We start from the raw sequence: 19,256 nt of genomic DNA, 5'->3' as shown, positions 1-19,256 counted from the left end.
GTCTGAATGGAGAGCAATGGTTTCCACAGTCAAAGCCCATGAGCAGTATAAATCATACTCTTTGGCGAAACTAGTGGGTATTCTAAAGTCCCAAGAGAAGATTGTGGTGCAAGAGAAGAATGTCGTTTCTAGTCTTGGTTCGTTGGCCCTCCTATCTAAAAGTAAAGCTGTGATGGAGGATGAAGACCTCAACTTGGAGGAATATGACCTCACGTCTGAGGATTATGCCATGATGGTGTCCAATCCTAAGAGGTTCATAAAGAAGAGATTCCCCAGCAACAAAAACCAAAACTGGCAGGGGAGTTACAGCTCTGAAAAGGTGAACAATGAACCGAAGGTTGAGGAGCCCAAAAAGGAACCGAAGGTGGATGGCGATTCCGGAGTAAGCCGTTTCTACTGTGGTGGGAAAAACCACTATGCTAAGGACTGTGTTCTTAAGAAGATGGCTGAAAAGGACGATGGAAATGATGAGGAAGCTGTGTTGCAGAAGAGACTGGATGAGTTGAGAAAGAAGAAGTCTACCGCTAACCCTTCTATTAATGCTCTTATTGTGCAGGGTTCGGTTAATGATGACGAGTTCGGTAGCACAGAAGTTTGGTCTACCGACTCAGAAGACGATGAAGTGAGGAAGCCTACCCATGGAAAGGCTTATGTGGCTAAGGAGGAAAGCAGTGGAGGAAAATGCTTCATGGTGTCTGACGTATCACAAATGAGGGGATACAACACCGATGGTGGAAGCGATGGACCGAAGGTGCAGGAAGACATGTGCTTTACGGCCAAACCCCTCAGCCAACAGTTCAATGAGCTCGACGAACTGATAAAGAAGGTACAATCGGTTTTTATTTCATCTAAAGTACCACCATCCTCATATGAGAAAGAACTAAAAAACGTTAATACAAGAATTTCTCATCTAGATAGTAGCTTAACTCAAACTTGAGTCACCAATTCTAACCTAACTGATCAATTAAGCAGGGTGGCGTCGAAGAGTGAGGAGCGGAGAATGTGGATCGAGTTAAAGGAGTCGGAATTAGTTAAAGTTAAAGACGAAAACATTTATTTGCAAAGAGACAATTTAAAATTGTTAAAACAGCGGAATGTTTTTTGTTTAATTGCTAAACGTTTATATTCTAATATTACTCAGCTTCACCTAGACTGTGAAATAGGCCAAAAGATCCATCGCATGATTTTGCCCTTCCTAGAGTTTAAGGAGGATGAAATCGATGCCGAAGCCTACAATTGTGAGAGTGTGATATCGTCTGATGATATCAATCCGACCTACATGTATGGACTGGACAAAATTGAGTCCTTCATTAAATCCAAGGACCACAAGAACATGCTCAAAAATCTTTTGGATGAAAATGATAGACTTAAACTGAGAACCGAAACCATACAAAAATTTGACTCTTTAAACGCCAACGTAAGCTCAGAAAACAAAATTGATGTTGAAAATGCATCTGAGCTTAACGAGGACGACAACATGAGTGAAATTTCTGTAGAGGACACGGTTGACTGCTCAGAATTTGTTAAAAGCGAACCTGAAAACCACAAAAATCTTATTTCTGAAAATTCTGTGGAGTTCGCTCGATTGTCCCAACAAAAGTCCCCGAAATTAGCAGAGAAAGCAGTTGTGTATCAAAAGGTCAGGACCACTCCGAATCAAGTATACAAGGTGACTGGAGTGACCGAACATCAAACAGCTGAACTCACAGCTATGGTAAACGAAGACAATGCTGATGGCTATGATGAGTACTTCTGGGAAGCTCCAATAGATAATGCAAACGAAACCGTTGGCTTATCTGAAAGAACCTCCTGGATGAGAAAAGGAAGATACATACCTGAACCCTTGAATAAGCCAGGTAATTTCAATGAGCCTAGCACTAGTGGTACGAAAGACATTTCTCAGGAGGGTGAAAGTTCGACAAAAGAAGACGCTCCCTCTACTCCCTGATCTCAAAGTGAAACTTCTTCAGACATTCCCTCTGTTCCCTCGGCACAAAGTAAAATTCCTTCAGTTCAAAAGGAACCAGCCAAGGAGAAACCGAAAACGAAAGCTAATGTTCATCATCAACCAAAGCAGATGAGGAATAAGAAGAGAGAAAGGAACCAAAGATACAGGAAGAACCTCTCTGAAAGGAGACAATTCTGGCAATCCCAGAATGCATACTTCTCACACCAAGATAAAAATCTGAAGTATGAAAACACCAACCGAAAGCCAAGGTTCGGTTCACAAGAAAACACCAACCGAAAGCAAACGTTCGGTTCTGAGAAAGACTTCAACCGAAAGCCAAGGTTCTGTTCACAAGACGATTTCAACCGAAAGCAAAGGTTCGGTTCTGAAGTTAAAAGAGATCAAAACTCCAAGGTCTGTCCTTCAAATGATCAAAAGCAAAAGGATCACCTAGAGTCTGCAGCCAAGAACTTCTCTCCATCTAAACCCACTTCTCCCACCACTTCCAATTCTTCTACTGAACCAACTTCTTCTACTTCTTCTAATTCTTCTACTTCCACTAATTCATCTCCATCTTGCTCTAAAGTTAATTCTGTTCGTTCTCAAAAATCTCATCCATCCGCTGAACAAAAGGGCAAACAGAAGGTCAATGAATCTAAACCAGAGTCCAAACCGAACACTTCCAATCCTAATAAGATAAAAGTGTTTACCATTAAAAAGAAAGATGAAACAAATCTCATAAAACGAACATATCTAGTTGACATCTCTCTTACTGTTCCTGTTCCCATGAAAAGCTCACGTGGACCCAAGAAACTTTGGGTTCCTAAATTTGCTTAATTTTTGCAGGTTATAAGTGACGAGCAGTTCGACGAAGAATGGTACATCGATAGTGGCTGCTCACGTCACATGACAGGGAGGAAAGAGGAGCTCAGGGAATATAGATCTCTTGCAAATGGTGGCAACGTCAAGTTTGGAAATAATTCTTTCGGCACCATAAAGGGATACGGGATGATAACAAACGGTGACTTTACTGTAAGGAAGGTTGCTTATGTGGAAGGACTCCAACACAACCTTATCAGTGTATCTCAGCTTGTTGGAGGTACGGGTCTCAAAGTCTCATTCGATGATGAAGGTTCTGAAATCATAGAGAAAAAGACAAAGAAAGTGATTCTCAAGTCAGAGCGAAAGGGTGAAATGTTTCCTCTAAATATGAAACCCACCAAAGGAAACCCAGCCATATGCCTGTTATCAAAAGCTCAATCCGACGAAAGCTGGTTGTGGCATCGAAGGCTCTCTCATCTCAATTTTAAAGATATCAACCGACTTGTCACTGGAGGTCATGTTAGGGGTCTTCCATTGCTCAAGTTCGACAGAGAGCATTTGTGTGCTGCATGCGAAATGGGGAAGCAGAGTCGTCAAAGTCACCCATCTGTAATCAACACAAAAGTTGTTGAACCACTCGAATTACTTCATATCGATTTGTGTGGTCCTTCATCTATCGAAAGCATCGGTGGTAGCAAGTATATTCTTGTTATTGTTGATGAATTTTCACGATTTACATGGGTGTTCTTTCTAAAGCTCAAATCTGAAGCGACTCAAAAGCTGAAAGTGTTTATCAAGCAAATTGAAGTACAGCTCAAGAAGGTTGTTCGCAACATCAGGAGCGACAATGGTCTTGAATTCAAGAACAGGGAGTTTGAAAAGTTTCTTGCAGAAAAGGGAATTAGTCACAATTTCTCAGCTCCCTACACACCACAACAGAACGGAATAGTCGAAATACGAAACCGATCTTTGTGTGAAGCTGCCCGAACTATGCTAAGTTTCGCTTCCTTACCTCTTTATTTTTGGGCTGACGCTATTTCTGCTGCTTGTTTTACACATAACAGGTCCTATCTCAACAAGCGATTCACGCTCACACCATATGAGATACTAAACAACAGAAAGCCCAATGTGAAATTTTTCCATGTGTTCGGCTCAAGGTGTTTCATCTTTAACTCTAAAGAACACCGTAACAAGTTTGATGTCAAAGCCGACGAGGGAATTTTTCTGGGTTACTCGCTCACATCCAAGGCGTACAGGGTCCTAAACAAGCGTTCAAGAAAGATTGAAGAGACTTACTACGTGACCTTTGACGATAGCTATGTCAAAAAGCTACAGGCCAAAGAAGACACCGCTGGGGAAATCTTTCCTCAAACTGGCCAAGTCACAGTCTCTATCACCAATTTATACGAGAAATTTCTAGAACTCTTTGACGAACCGGAACAAGCTTCTCTCTCAGAAGCAGGTGCAGCTGACAACAAAGTTGATCATATGAAGCGAATTGTCGAAGATGCTGCAAGAAGAATGCATGAAGGAGAATCGCCCACTGATGACTCTCCATCCAACAATGCTTCAGTCGAGGGGAAGCCTAGCTCTCATGACGAGGAGGAGCCTAGCTCTCATGACGAGGGGGGGATCAAGCTCACAAGTCCAGGGGGAGCCAAGTTCCACCTCTCCAACCGAAGGTGCTTCTCCAACCGAAGATACCTCTCCAACCGAAGGTGCTTCAACGCCTGGGAGCTCAGGACCACAAGAAACCCCTGAACCTCATGTTTCTCAAAGTTCATCAATTGAGGGGGAGCATGATGATATGACGCTTGATTACGATAGCCAATCTGAGCAAGAAGAAATGATCAATGCTGAACTAGATCCAACCTTTGATCCGAATTACCCTCCTCTTACCAAATGGACCAGAGATCATCCTATCTCTCAAGTAGTTGGTGATGTATCTGAAAAGGTTCTGACCCGATCACAACTGAAGGCCAAACAGACATCCTTATTTTCAAAGGTTGAGTTTTGTATGTTTAACTCATTCGTATCAAAAGTTGACCCGAAGACAGTTAACACTGCCCTCGATCACTCTGATTGGGTTCAAGCAATGCAAGACGAACTGAACGAATTTGAAAGGAACAAAGTCTGGCGCCTCATTCCAACTCCACCAGATGCTTCGGTTGTTGGTCTCAAGTGGGTCTTCAGGAACAAAATGGACAAGGAAGGTAATGTAATAACGAACAAGGCTCGTCTGGTTGTAAAGGGATACTGTCAGGAGGAAGGGATAGATTATGAAGAGACGTTCGCTCCAGTAGCTAGGCTAGAATCTGTTAGAATATTTCTGGCTTATGCTGCTCACAAAAACTTTGAAGTTTTCCAAATGGACGTCAAGTGTGCATTTCTCAATGGAGAACTCGAAGAAACTGTGTATGTGGAGCAACCTCCTGGGTTCGTCAATGAAAAGTATCCAAATCATTGCTATATTCTGGATAAAGTTGTGTACGGTCTCAAACAAGCTCCGAGATCCTGGTATGAAACGCTTACAAAATTTTTAAAGATGTCTAAATTTAAACAAGGTTCGGTTGACCCAACCTTCTTTCGCAAAAAGGAAGGTAACCACCTTATGATAGTTCAAATTTATGTCGATGACATCATCTTTGGCTCCACGAATCCCAGCTTAACTGCTGAATTCAGAAAGTTGATGGAGACTAAGTTTGAAATGAGCTCAATGGGTCCTATTAACTTTTTCCTTGGTTTAAACATAAGACAGGGACCCGAAGGCATCTTTATAAATCAGGAAGCTTACACGAAGACTCTCCTAGCGAAGTTTGGCATGATGGGAGACTCAAAAGTCAAAGTCCCAATGGCATTCGGCACCAAGCTTACCCCTTCTCTGGACAAACCGACTGTCGATATCACGCTCTATCGTCAAATGATAGGCTCACTGATGTATCTAACTGCTAGCCGGCCTGATATCATGTTTTCTGTGTGTTATTGTGCTCGATTTCAGGCAAACCCACGCGAACCTCACATGCTGGCAGTGAAGAACATCTTACGCTATCTCAAGCGAACCACCTCCTTAGGTTTATGGTATCCATCCAACTCAGGCTTCTTCGTTCAAGCCTATTCTGATGCTGACCTTGGAGGATGTGGACTCGACAGAAAAAGCACAACTGGTGGCTGTCAATTCCTTGACGGGAAGTTGGTCAGCTGGCAATCCAAGAAACAAACGTGTGTGTCGTTGTCTACTGCCGAAGCGGAATACATTGTCGCTGCATCCTGCACATCACAAGTGATTTGGATCCAAAGTCAACTTCGAGACTATGGACTCAATATGAAGAAGATCCCACTATATTGTGACTCTGAAAGTGCAATTAGGATCTGTCATAACCCAGTGCAACACTCTAAAACCAAACACATAGCACTAAGGTATCACTTCATCAAAGATCATGTGGAAGATGGAAATGTCGAAGTTCACTTCGTACGAACCACTGATCAACTGGCTGACGTCTTTACCAAAGCTCTTCTTGAAGCATCTTTCAACAAAATATTGCAAGGGCTAGGTATGATGGAATCAGAGTCAGTACCTCACACTACCTCTCCACCTCAAACATAAGAAGCGAAACCAACCGAACGTTCGGGTTCGGTTAAACCATCTGACTCGCTCATTACTTCAAAGGTAGTTTTTCTCTGTTGTATATTTCTCGTACAAATTTGTTTTTCTTTATGTAAAAAGTTTTTCCAAATTGCATGTCTAAACCCCTTGGTTTCTTAAAATTTTTCAAAACCGAAACCTACCGAAGGTTCGGGTTCGGTTTTCCAAAATTTTGTAGAACCGAAACCAACCGAAGGTTCGGGTTCGGTTTTTCAAAATTTTCCTGAACCGAAACCAACCGAACGCTCGGGTTCGGTTTTTCAAAATTTTCTGGAACCGAGACCAACCGAACGCTCGGGTTCGGTTTTTCATTTTTTTTCCCAAAGTTTTTTTTAAGTCTTATCTTTTTCTACTTATTTTTTTAACTTCTTTTATTTTTTTTATATAAATCTCAAAAACACCAAAAATATTTTTCTCTTTTTCTTTTTCTTGTGTGTTTGTTTGTTTATGGGGATATAATTGATGAATTACTTAAGTGTCCCTAGAAGCATGCTGCTGTATGTGTCCCAAGACTCATAAGATTTTGAATAATAGCCTTCATGACCTGGTATACACAAACCTTGTCTTCCCAATAAGGCTAACACATTTATTCTAATCGTGAGCTACCTCACTCTCTTCTCACTTGAGTTAAGAGTTTCCTGCTTGGTCCTTATTTTCGCAGCAGAGGTACTATGTTTTCTTACACCATCCCCATTACACTTCTCCATTACATTCAGTTCATAATCGTAACCCTTGAGAGTCTCAGAAATTACCACTGAGGTTTATGGTTACAAAACATCTGTGTTTATGATCTTAGTTTTGTGTCACTACGAGCTGGGTGAAACCCAACATTCAACACCAAAGAATTGACGGTGAACAATTAATTTGCTCAAGCTTTCACCAAAGAATTGACGAATGTACTTTCATAAAATCTCAAATTTTCTTTTGCGTGATTCCTATAAAATTGTTACACACCATAACATTTATTCCCAAAGGATCCAATTTTTAATTTTTTTTTTTTTTTGAGATTTTATATTTTTCCAAGCCACTTTAAAATAAAAATTCCTACCTACTTGTTCAATAGACTACACCGGTCTCACAAGTACTTTGTTCACTTTCTTTCTTATATCAAGAATAGAATTGATGAATCAAAGCGAAACCACCCTTATTCAGCCTAATTAAAAGAAGCCTTTCAACATTTATTAATAAGTGTTTGATCGTAATTCAACGGGATTCCACACTAACACTTTGAGGTCTCTCTTGACCTTGAAGGAAGAGATTCGTGCCCGAGATCATCAGTTTCGTGTCATTATTGACATCACAGAATATCCTTAAAAGAGTTGCTTTATTTCTTTTTCTTTTACACTCTTTGCACGAAAATCCTTGATTTTCCAAAATTCCGTTACTAATTATTTACAGGCTGTATTATTACTTGGTGGTTCATTATGGAGCTGTGGTCAAAAACAATCCACGTGGGTATTTAATTCAAAAAGATGCCGTTTAACAGGATAGACGAAAGGTTGCTGACTCGGCGGGAGTTAAAGGGATTAAAATTCAAACGACGGTAAAAAGGGGCGCGTGTGAATTTGAAACGGCCCTGCTTTTACTGACACTGTGGACGCGTGTGCGACATCCAAGCGTCATCATTCTGGCATTAAAGGAGCGTGATGAATTGGAACGGTTTTCTCTCTGAAACGGCGCTTGTTGGGCAGCGTGATCCTAGGAATCTGACACTCTCTCTCCTACGTGATCATCGCACGCCTCAACTGTCATCCATCTGTCACTGAGGAAACCTTTTCGTATTTCCATAGAAGATTTGAAACGATTTTCCTCTCTCCTATCACCAACTATAAAAGGCCGTTTACCATACCTTTTACCTCTTTTCCGCCTCCGAAATTTCCAAAGAACAAATACTCCCAAACAACTCTCCTGTTCATCATCTTCTCCAAAACTTCAACAATGGCTGAATCTTCTTCTGTTCATGCTACTTCACAGATCCTCCCCGTCCTCAGCAATGTCTGGTCATTGATCTCAACCCACTAGCGTACGACTCCTACATGTCGCCGGTCATCGAATGTTTGAAGTACTCTCAACTTGCTCCAGCACTCTCAAGAATTGAAACTGTGCCAATGGTGGCCCTATCGCAGGTTTATGCGACTGCTTACTACGACAAGGCAGTTGACCGAGTGTTCTTCGAAATTTCAGAACACAAGACTTCCATATCTCGCCCTCGATTCTGCACCATGCTTGGGTTTGCTGCTGACCCATCGAGAATTAACCCGGAGACGATTCCGGTTGGCTTTCTGTATAACATGTTTTACAACATGGGATACACAGAGGTTCTCACCTCTGTCGCCAAGTTTAAAAAGTCTTGCCTGCCGCCACAGTGGAATGGCCTATTTACAGTCCTTTTCAAGGGCTTGTTGGAAAGGAGCTCAGGATCCGACGGTGCAAGTCGTCTATTCCTGTCGATAATGTACGGGGTCTACAACGGGATTAACCTGGACTATGGGTTGGTCCTATGGCAACAGCTCATCCAGAGCCTCTCTTCATCATCCCGACACTCTGAGGTGTCATTGGCACGGTTCTGGATTCTGATTACATGATGGGCCATGGATAAGTTTAACGTTCCCACTGCTGACGGTGCATCGATGTATACCAAGAAGATCATCGTCTCAGATGCATCCAAATTTTCCTTCATTGGCTCCATCCCGGAGACAATGTATGCAGATGTGCCCTCCGACAGCAGACTGATCTGGACAATCAAGGAGTTCAGGCCAACTGGTCCCAGGGAACTGTCACCGGATATGCTCAGGTCGATCCATGATGCAGACAAACCGACCAACCGGGGAAAAAAGGGTGAAAAAGGGAAGCAAGCGGCCAAAGCTCCAAAGGGCCCTTCTCCCAAAAAGAAGAAACAACCGAAGGCTGCACAGTCCCCACAGCCAAAGAGGAGGAAGACTCAACAAAAGCGAAAGCTTGTAATTCCCTCTTCTTCAAGCGACTCTGAGGGAGGGAGTTCAGATTCTGAAGGTTCTCAAGGAGACGAATCTCCTCAACGAGGCAACACACCACCTCGGTCCCCAACCCCAGAGATGGAACTTCATCAATCCCCAATTCCTTCACCTCCACCAAGTATTCCTACTTCCATTCCGACCATAATCCCAAACACCACTGTTCCACCAACATCTTTCCCTATACCACCACCCATTTTCACAACCGCAACCGAAACACCACCAGTTACCGAAACCCCACACGTAACCGAAACACCACAAACCGAAACCCAAACTCAACCACCACCACAAACTACCCCACCCCATAATCAACCTCCAAATACCCCAACCACAACACCCCCGGCTTCACCACCCCCTCCATCTCCAGAAAATGCCTCCGATGGCGAAAACCCTTACCTTGGTGGTGAACACATGAACTTCGATTCGGTCTACTATAGTCCGTTTCAAGTTCAGAGTGATGAGGAGGATGATGCTCCAGTGACAAAGAAGCATCTCAAAGAGCTTCACGAGAAGGTTGATCTACTTATCGCCTCCTCTTCCACCCAGCAGTCCTCTCTCTCTGAAGCTGCCCTTCAGAAAATTGTTGACGCCTTCTCCAGGGCTCAACATGATTCGGTAGCCTCAGCCACTGCTGTGATTGATGCCTCTACCAGAGCCTGTGAGGCTGCGACCGAAAAAGTCGATAAACTATTCTCCGACGCTTCTGTCCTGCTGAAGTCCTTGCAGGAAAGCGCCGACGCCACCAAGACAACTTTGGAACCGATTGTTCAGCAATTGGCCAAGTTCGTCTCAACGGAGCTGACTTCGTTCGCTACTCTACGCCAAAATATAAGCGACGACAACTCGGCACTTCGTGCCTCCATCGATGCCCGCCTGGCTATGCTACAAGAGGATCTTGCAACTGAGAATTCTCTGATGGACGTCCTGGCGAGAAAAACAACCGCCCTTAAGGTCAAGAGCACGCAACTTTCCAACTCCCAACAACAACTGGAAGCTCTTCGATCCGAAAGGGAGGTGATCAAAACGTGTGTTTCGGATGTACACGCAGCATTATCCAACATCCTGGAAGCACACGATCCCATCCTAAACCATTCGGTGAGGCGTACCCTCGCTGAAAAGCTCTTTCCGGCCATGGACCTTTTCAGCAAAATCGAAGGCCTACCGAGTTTCGTGTCCATTCCGAAACAAGGGGGAGATCAGCAGACTAGATCGAAACCACCTCCTTCCTCCAAAGCTACTCACACAACCGAACCACCTCCGACTGGTCATGCTTCGGGTTCGGGTGTGAAGAACAAGGGCAAAAACATAGCTGAGGAAGATGAAGACAAGGAGACCATTGCTGACATGTTGAAACGAAAGAATAGTCGCAATGCTGACGATGATGCCAGTCGTGTGGCGCGAGAGGCTGAAGAAGCCGAACGCAAGCAAAAGGAAGCCCATGATCTCCTTGAGAGCCGAAAGACTCTATTTCCTGCCTGGACCAGGGAGAGAATTATTAAAGAGGCCATAGAAACTCCAAGCATATTATGGCTCGAGCCGGTTATATCATTCGACTGCAACAACACTGTCGACTCGCAGTTTGATATGCCGCTGACTTGAAAGGCGTTCATCTTCCATGCCTTCTCTAACATTTTTGAAGTCCCACATCCGAACGATGAGCTTGACAGGGAGCTCATTGACTTCTATCTGGAGGCTGCTCGTCCTCAATACCTTACCTGGAGCGCCCTGAAGATTGTAAACGTTCGGGTGCTGAAGCCTTATGCCGTGGGGAGATTCACAAACGTTAAGTTCAAGCTCATTCGAGGATCTACAAGAACTGCTCATATTATCTCCCTGGCGGATCTGCCGAATCTAAATCCTCATGATTGGATTGTCCTGTACAATATCCTTTTGACTGATGAAGCCAAATATGGTCCCATCATAGACCATGTCAAAAGGATGTTAGCATGCTACATCATGGAGGTTGCCCTAATGGATCAGGAGGTCGCCACAATTTTCAAGAAGAAACCGAAGATAGCACCTGTGGGATCGGCCAGTGATCTAAATCAAATGCAAATGGGCAAGATTGATCCGAGGCGTAACTCGGTTATGTTCACTAGAGCTGAAGGACAGAAATGTCTCTTCGCTTTAGCTGACAAACACCTTTACACCACAGCTTGCTTGGAGCACGTTTTATCGATTATCAAGCGGTGTAAAGAGAATTCGGCTGATGACTTCAAGTACTTCAATGATATGATCAATTGGTACATCCGGTTTAGACAGACCATCCTCTCCATCACCAAATGTCTGTTTAGCACCGTGAAGAAGAAGGTACCTGCTTCAGCTGCCGGCCCAAGTAACAACTAAAGGTCTCGCTCCAAATTGACGCAAAGGGGGAGATTGTTGGGCTGAAGTTTATTTTGATATTGCGTCTTTTGGGCTCGATAGTTTAGCCATGTTCACTCCGGTTTGGGCCTGTCCAACTGTGAGCCTTTTATGCTTTGTATATAAGTCAATGCTTGCATGCATATTAGGTTAACGATTTTAGAGATTAACGAAATAGCTATTCATCTAGAGTACAACAGGTTTCTTTAATCGTTCTTGTAATCTACGAATCCTGTATAGTTGATGTTCTTAGTCGAGCTCTTCTGAGGATTTTGTTTTAATCATTCGACTCGTTTGATTCAATCTTGTCTTGTTCTTATTATTGCGTTCTTACAGTTTTATATTTTCATACTTGTTCAAGATCTAATCGATCTTCATTGATTAAAGGTTTTTAATCGCTTCAAATATCATCACATGCATGTTGGTTTGAAGACCAATCATGAGTTTGAAATGTTCAAAAATCGTTTTTGATAGAAAATATAGGGTGCATGTGGTGATTTTCACCCAAAACTTGTAGAAAAGTGCATTATGTTGATTTTGACTTAGGTTTTGGTCCTTGGATTTCACCATTTACAACATGCATGTTGTTTTTGGGTGAAATCCTACCACCATCATCATTAAAACCGTGAGTATAAGCAAATGTTCATGATTTTACCATCAAATGGAGTAGAAGAAGGAGAAAGTGTAAGAAAAATAACAAAACTTGAAGAAAAAGTGAAGTAGAAATCGATTTTACCTTCAAGAACACTACAATATGATGAAGATTTCAAGTTTAAGGTGTGTTCCTGGACCTATTTTCTGGAAAAATTAGTGGGTTTGAGAGAGGAAGAATAGAGAGAAGTTGAAGAGAGGGAATGTGAGAGAGAAAGTGATGTATGGAGAAATGGAGTGTGGAAAGGAATTGATTGAGTGTCTTGGGAAGAGGAGAGAGATACAAATCCAACTTTTGAATGGAGAGAGGGTCTCCCTCTCTTAAATTTTATAAAATTATAACTTTATTTTATAAAAATATCAAGTTTTTATGAAATCGGCACCTTATCTTAATTTTCATTCACAAAACCTTGATTTTTTTTTCTTAGAAAATAAGGTTAAATACTAATGACTTCAATTTTATTTCTCCTTGGTTATATTTTACAAATTTGAGTTATTTTAAATTGATATTATAAAGTCCATACCAAATTTTATGGATTTTTTTGGTGTTAAAGTTTATAAATTTGAGCTTTTAGGGTTTTTAGGGTTTTTAGGGTCTTGAGATTTAATAAATATTTGGATATGAAAATAAATTGAATTATTTGAAATTTCAATTTATGTTAGAGTTTCATAACTCTTTTCTAGTTAAAAATAATGTTTACAATTTATTTTTATCGATTTATTGGCATTCTATATAGGGGTTTCGAGATTCAAGTGAAATTGAGGAATCGAGTATACTAGTCCTAGTTTTCAACTTTTACTTAAGTTTCTATGAGACTCTGACCTAATTTCTAGTACTAGGTCAAGTGCATAATGTGTGTATACGATTCATGAAAAGGTGTTCGAGTCAAAGAGTGACCCGAATATGGATAGTCTCTATAATTAAGTAATTGTAGAATTCACATAACCATGTGAAATCTAAGTACACTATCCTCCGATTCTACTTGTTTCCAAGTTTCTAGTAGGTTATAACTTAGCTTCTAGTTACTAAGTGTATTATGTGTCGTGCCTATACGTGCAACTAAGCTTAGTCAAATCTAGAACCGACTCGAATTTTGACGGTTGTCACAATAAGGCTATTCGTCATGATTTAATAAAGTTTAGTGAATATGGTTATATTTACAAGTGTGTAATTCTAAAACATTGGAAAAGTTTCAACGTAAGGCATAACGAATAAGAAGAATCAAATTAGGGAGAAAGATAAAAGTTTCTCCAATTTGAAAATATGGGAGAGTACTTGAGTATCTTGTTTTATGATTATTTTAGTGATTATGAAATCATATGACAATTGATTCTCTAAGGACAACTTAGTGCATTTGTTTGGCTAAGAAGAGGAATCATGGATTGTTGAAGTGGCTAAATCAAAAGATGAGTCATACTTCGCTCCAAAATTGAGTCTTTGAGTAATACTCCAAGATTGTAACTTGAGTGACAAAATATTAAGAAGGTTTATAACACTTGTAAAATGTAGAATAAAATGTTTTCTTACTCTTGTACATTTGAAATTGGTAAGTTGTGATGTTTTGGATAAAACAAACACCAACTTAGAGCAATTGTGTGAAGTGTTTGTCTTGATGAGAATCCACACTAACTATTGAATATTTGCTTTGTTAAGGAATGGTTCTTGACAAGAGAATATTATTTGTCAAGAGGTCAGTAGGAGTCTTAAAGATCTTGAAAAGTTTCAAGAACTAATCAAGGGTATTGTTTATCACTAGCACACGACTTGAGGTTTATAACCTATCGTGTTGACATATTCTTGTTTCTATGCCCATTCCAGTTAAAGTTGATGATGCATGTGAGTTCTATGAGTTCTTAGTTGTTTGCATAAATACTTGGAAGCAATGGTAGGCCCTTGTGCTGCTAGGTGGCAAGAAGTTAAGAATGAATAAGTTTAGTCCATATGAATTTGGATTTATCACTAACCTCCTCTTGTGGTTATGAAAAATTCACATGGATAGGAACACATACACCATCAAAATCTAAGTTTCATAAGGTTTCTCTCCCGTTCATCAAAATGATGGTGAGCAAACGCTTTCACTAAATAGATTTTAAGAAGATAGCAATTGTGATATTTGCATTGTCAAAGTCGTTAGTGGAGCGTGTGTGGTTAACCGACACATTAACATGTAGTTGTGAGAAATGGCAATGGTGTAAACAATTGATACTATGATTACAACATCCATTTTCATAGTTCTGAAAATTGTTTAGACACACATATGAGCTATCTAAGAAAAGGTGTATGATTTTGATAAAGTATTATCAAAGCATCTCGTATCAGAAATCAGAAATTTGGTAAGAAAGTCAATAAAGTAATGATTTCTAGAACTCCGACTGATCTCTGGATACATTTCAAAGCTAGTAGGAGCATAAATGTTATGTTAATAATTATCATGTTAGTGGGAGCATGATTATTATGTTTAGTATTGCAAGTTAGCAATGTTAATTATAGAAAACAAAAAGGTTTTAATTCGTGAAGTTGCGTGGGTTGAAAAGTTGTTTGCTATAATTAATGGGGAGGAAATTATACTTCATTCCAATTCTAAAAGCTTAGATTGTGAGTTTTTAATCAAATCTAATCATGAGTTTTTAATCAAATTTAGTCATAATTACATTATTTGCGTTCTAAAATTCGATTATGATTACGACATCCCTTTTCATAATCTGAATTATGAGAACATGGCAAATAGAAATAGAAATATTATAACAAAAGACTGGTCTAGTATCATGTCGTTATGTGAGACATGATGAATCGTGTCCCATATGCTTCAGATATACGATCAATTACATGTGTTGTAATATTCATCTATTCTAAATTTTCCAAATGCCTAGGGCATTAAGAAGGAAAAAGTACTAGAACTGGATATGACTAAAATGATTAAGAAATTGTCGAGGACAATTTGAGGTTTACCAAAGATTTCTTGCTCATGGACAATTGGAAGTATAGTGTTAATTTTGGAAGGACCATATTGACATATTCTAAAAGGAGGAAACTCTTGCTCAGAAGTGATAGTCAAAATGGGAATGTGGAAATGTTTCCATAGGTGGAAGTTATTCATTAGATTTGTGTAAGATTAGAAGGATGTTCAAAGGAATGTACTTTGAATTTGAGACTTTGTTTCCATGGAATTGCTATCCATTGGAATACTTTGTAAATGTTTGTTGCCAAGTCTTTGTGACTTTTGTGTATAGTCATGAAAAGAGTGTCAATGCATATAATTTTAGAATCTAACAGATTTCAGTAAATGGAAAAGAATGTTGTATTCTTACATTTGTGGTAAGGATTTGGGATGGTGAAATGAGCATCATTGGAATCATGTTCAATTGGTCTATTTCACAAAGTAAGGATCATAGACAAACATAGTGTGCATACTTGGAGTATGGCATAACTATTGTTTGAACAAACATAGTGTGCAGGCTTGGAGCATAGCAAGAGTGTTGTTCCAGTTCAAGTATTAAGTTGATTATTCGAAACATTATACAATGAATAATGTGTAATCAATATGGTGATAAATAAAAGGTGTTTTATTTATATTCATAAGTTCTGAGACCATATTGGATTCGATTAATCTTGTGTTTCACTTTGCATGTTTTGACTTCCCAAATAACTAGGTTATTCAAACTCTCCACAGTCAATCATATGGTTGAAGTAGGTATGAATAAAGATTGTCATGAATTGGGCTTGTAGATGTCTAAAGTGTTTAAACATAGCAAAGGTTGCTGGAACATTCAAGAATGCTCCTGGAATGTTATTCGATTATTGGATTAAACCCACACTCATTTGAATCACTTCATGGATTTTATCACGAGTGATCATGAGATGATAATATCTTATATTCTTCAAACCTAGAGTTATGATTTGTTTTCTATGAGTTGGTTGTACATTGATTGTACGAAAACACATTAGTAACTTGATGTTCTAAAATGTGCCTTTGTGTATGATTCAACAAGTATTTAGTACAAGGATATGAGTCAAAGTTTATATATTCCTTTTGCCCTTGGAGGGATAAAAGCGATATCTTTAGGCCCCTCGATGATTTAGTGATGACAAACTAAACTACTCGGTCAGGCCCGGACTGATTTGATTTTTTCAATTAGGGCGGTCGTCATAAATAGGAAATCGGGAAACAACAAATGAATAGAGAGAATGATTATATTCCATGTCTTAGTCCAAATGATATATAGAATGGAGGAATATATGATCCCTTATCTAATGGACATGTCATTGACTAGGTCAGAGTTCGGCAACGGCTTTTAAGAGCTATGATTGCTAGTCGAGATCTTGGAGTCATATTTGCAATAATAGTTTTAGACTTATTGAAGTGGGAAACTATTGGATTAGATGTCTAATTCCATAACTATTATTGGTATGTAATCGACCCGAGAGTAGCATGGTCCGTTTGGCTTGCATATCATCCGGACAATTTGTTAGGATGGACTTTTGAGAGATGGTTATATATATGATTTATTATTATATTATAAGTTATAATATATTAATATGAAATCATATGTTTAATTAGTATTGATCAAGAATTAATTTGGAATTAATTTAGTGATCAAAATAGATTAATTAAATTTTATGGGGACTGATTATGGTAATTAGTTATATTTATATGTGTTGTGCTTATGATCCATGTTGGACCAAGTTTATATATGGACCCATAAAGAGTTGGCACACATGGACAATGGATCATAATACCCATGGGTATGGATTTGGATTATACCCATGACCCTTGGAATCCTACATATAAATAGGTCACTCCATAGCCAAAATCGCCACTTTTAGTTCTTGGAGCTCTTGGAGTTGATTTTGGTGAGAAAGGAATTCTCTCTCAAGTTCTACCTTTGTCCATGATGTGTTATGACTTCATTTGAGGCTTCCACACTATTGGGGCTAAGATCTTAAGGCCAAATACATCAAGACTTCAAGCTACATAAAAGGTATGTTACCCTAACTAGTATCTTATATGGTTTCTGTCGAATGCATGCTAGTTATAGGTTTAATGCCTTGGAAACCATTTGCATGTATAAATTGTGACAAATAGATCCAAGGTATTCATGGTTGTATGTGTACCATAGGGCGTTGTAGTATACAAAACCCAACAGTAAGTCAGCCACATGTTGAAGAATATTAGATGTGGCAGAGGAAACTGATGGATTAGAAGAAGAGAAGGATGAGTTGGGGATAGAAGGAAAAATGTCTTTATTGAAGATAACATGTCGGGCTATATAACTGCGGGACGATGGTTGGTGATAACACAAGTAGGCTTTGTGTGAGGCATTGTACCCAATAAAGATACATGGCAGGGAACGAAAATCCAGTTTATGTTGATTATAGGGTCGGAGGAATGGGTAGAATAGACAACCCAATGCTTTAAAACACTCATAATTTGGAATTCTGGAATAAAGTTTCTGATAGGGTGAAGCATAATCGAGAGTCGAGGTGATGGTTAGATTATGGGGGTAGGTGGCTGTTCTGAAGGCATGTTCCCAGAAGGTTAGTGGGAGAGAGGAGTGAGCAAGGAGTGTGAGTCCTTTCTCCATAATGACCCCGTTGCGTCTCTCAACAACCCCGTTTTGCTCATGGTTGTGGGGACATGTAACGCGATGAGAAATACCATGTTTGGTTAGATAAGAAGATACATTACGATATTCTCCTCTCAGTCTGATTGCAGACTTTTAACAGTGGTGTGGAATTGTGTTTGGATCATTTTATGAAATTGAATGAATGAAGAGAGAACTTGTGACTTTTGAGACAAGAAATAAATCCATGCAGACTTTGTGCGGTCATCAACAAATAAAAGAAAATAATGGTTTCCATTGATAGAAAAAACTGGGGAGGAACCCCATACATCGGAGTATACAAGATCAAAAGGTTTAGTAGAGGGAACATGTGATTCGGTAAATGGAAGCCTATGAATTTTTCCTAGCTGACAAGAGTCCCAGACTGCAGGATGATTATTGAAGGAAACTGGAAGCTTGAATGAATGCAAAAGTCTTTTGTGGAGAGAATCATGAAGGTGCGCCAAACGCTCTTGCCTTCCATGGAGAGTGGTTCTAACACATGTGAAAGCCATGTGTAGAGATGGCTTATTCAACGATTTATTTTGTGAGGACAGAACACAGTAGAGACTATTCCTAACTTGCATGTGGAGGAGGGTTTTTCCCTGCAAAGACTTAACATAGCAATGATCACGCCAGAATTTCAAATACACATCTTTATCTGAATTGATTTTGGAGACACTTAAAAGGTGTTTAGTGATGTGAGGGACGACAAGAACATATGTTAATTTAAGAGAAGTTAAGGAGGAAGAGTCAATATGGGTGATAGGAAGATTGTTGCCATTTCCTTATCATGACCAATATACTCGTCGACAATGTGAAGTTTTTTGCAGGTCCGGGGTAATGTGCTCGGCGGCCCCGGTATCAAAGTACCATTTGGGGTTGACAACTTCTGAGGGGCTGTGTGGAGCGATATGGGCTTCACGAGGTTGCGTCTGTCGAGGATTTGGTCGAGAGGAGGGGTAGTCAATTTGGTTTGATTGTTGCCAGCAGTCCACTGCCTCATTACCAAGCTTATTGCATAATTGACATTGAGGACGTCGACAACGGGTATCAGATGAACGAGAGGTAGTTGAAGTGCCGGAGAAGGATCCTTGGTTGCGAGAGGAGTTGGAGCGGTCGGAGGCACGATTGACAGTCAGAGCTAAGGGCACCATGACATTAGGTGGTGGTGTGAGGATAGTCTGTTGACGGAGATGTTCTTGCTCGAGGTGAGATTCTTCGTGAAGAAATA

Source organism: Lactuca serriola, chromosome 8 (genome assembly GCF_051521515.1).
Source record: "Lactuca serriola cultivar US96UC23 chromosome 8, Lser_US96UC23_V15, whole genome shotgun sequence".
NCBI lineage: Eukaryota > Viridiplantae > Streptophyta > Magnoliopsida > Asterales > Asteraceae > Lactuca > Lactuca serriola.
This window is presented reverse-complemented; position numbering follows the sequence as displayed.